Raw genomic sequence first — 843 nt, forward strand, 5'->3', positions numbered from 1 at the left:
CTCCGGTCAGGGTGGCTGGTCATCGTCAGAAGTCGTGTGGCTTACTCCGTTCAACAGAACAAGCTTCCTTCGAAGTTGTAGGGCGTTACGCCCGGGTGAGTTCACAGCGAGGCGCTGTGACTCAAGCTGGGATGGACGGACCCTCGTCTCACGGTCAAATCCATCAGCTATTGATTAAATCTGAACGTTCCTTAGGAACTCTCAGGAAGACTCCATAGTCCCAAGAAAGACTCAGGAAAACTGAGTAAGACTCCAGGAAGACTGAAGAAGACTGAGTCCGAAGTTCCACTCAGAAGTGGAAGACTAGTTCCAAGAAGTGTTGACTTTTAAAGAGTCCTCACTTCCGGTCACTTGGTACTTCCTGATTGGTTGAAACAACCAGCCCCCCTGCTGTGTTTCAGTGATGTCAGTGGGTTATTAGGAGTCAAAAAGACAGCAGGAATGTTTACGAACGTTTAGTACAGACAGAGGAATGTTATGGCGAAGTGAGACAAACGCAAATGCCAGCTTCTTATTTACCATCTGCTAGGTTTAAAAACAAGACACTTCGTTCTAATAACTTGCTTTCTGACTTTCTCTGACTTTCGACCGACATCACTACTCCTCATTCAGACAGAAGATCAAAATGCATAATTACTTTGTAAATAGACATTTAACTTGATTTCTAATTCTAATGAGGTCTAAAAATCATTAATACTGTTTCACAGTTGATTTAAAAAGAGTGGTTCACTTCAACATTAGAAATGATATGAACTAAACACACTTTGATTATCAAGATATTCTAAAATAGTAATGATAATGAAAAAAAGAAGAGTGTTCTTTCAATTGATTAATTCAGGATAC

The sequence above is a fragment of the Nematolebias whitei genome, chromosome 8 (genome assembly GCF_014905685.2).
Source record: "Nematolebias whitei isolate Nwh7 chromosome 8, NemWhi1, whole genome shotgun sequence".
NCBI classification, from domain to species: Eukaryota; Metazoa; Chordata; class Actinopteri; order Cyprinodontiformes; family Rivulidae; genus Nematolebias; species Nematolebias whitei.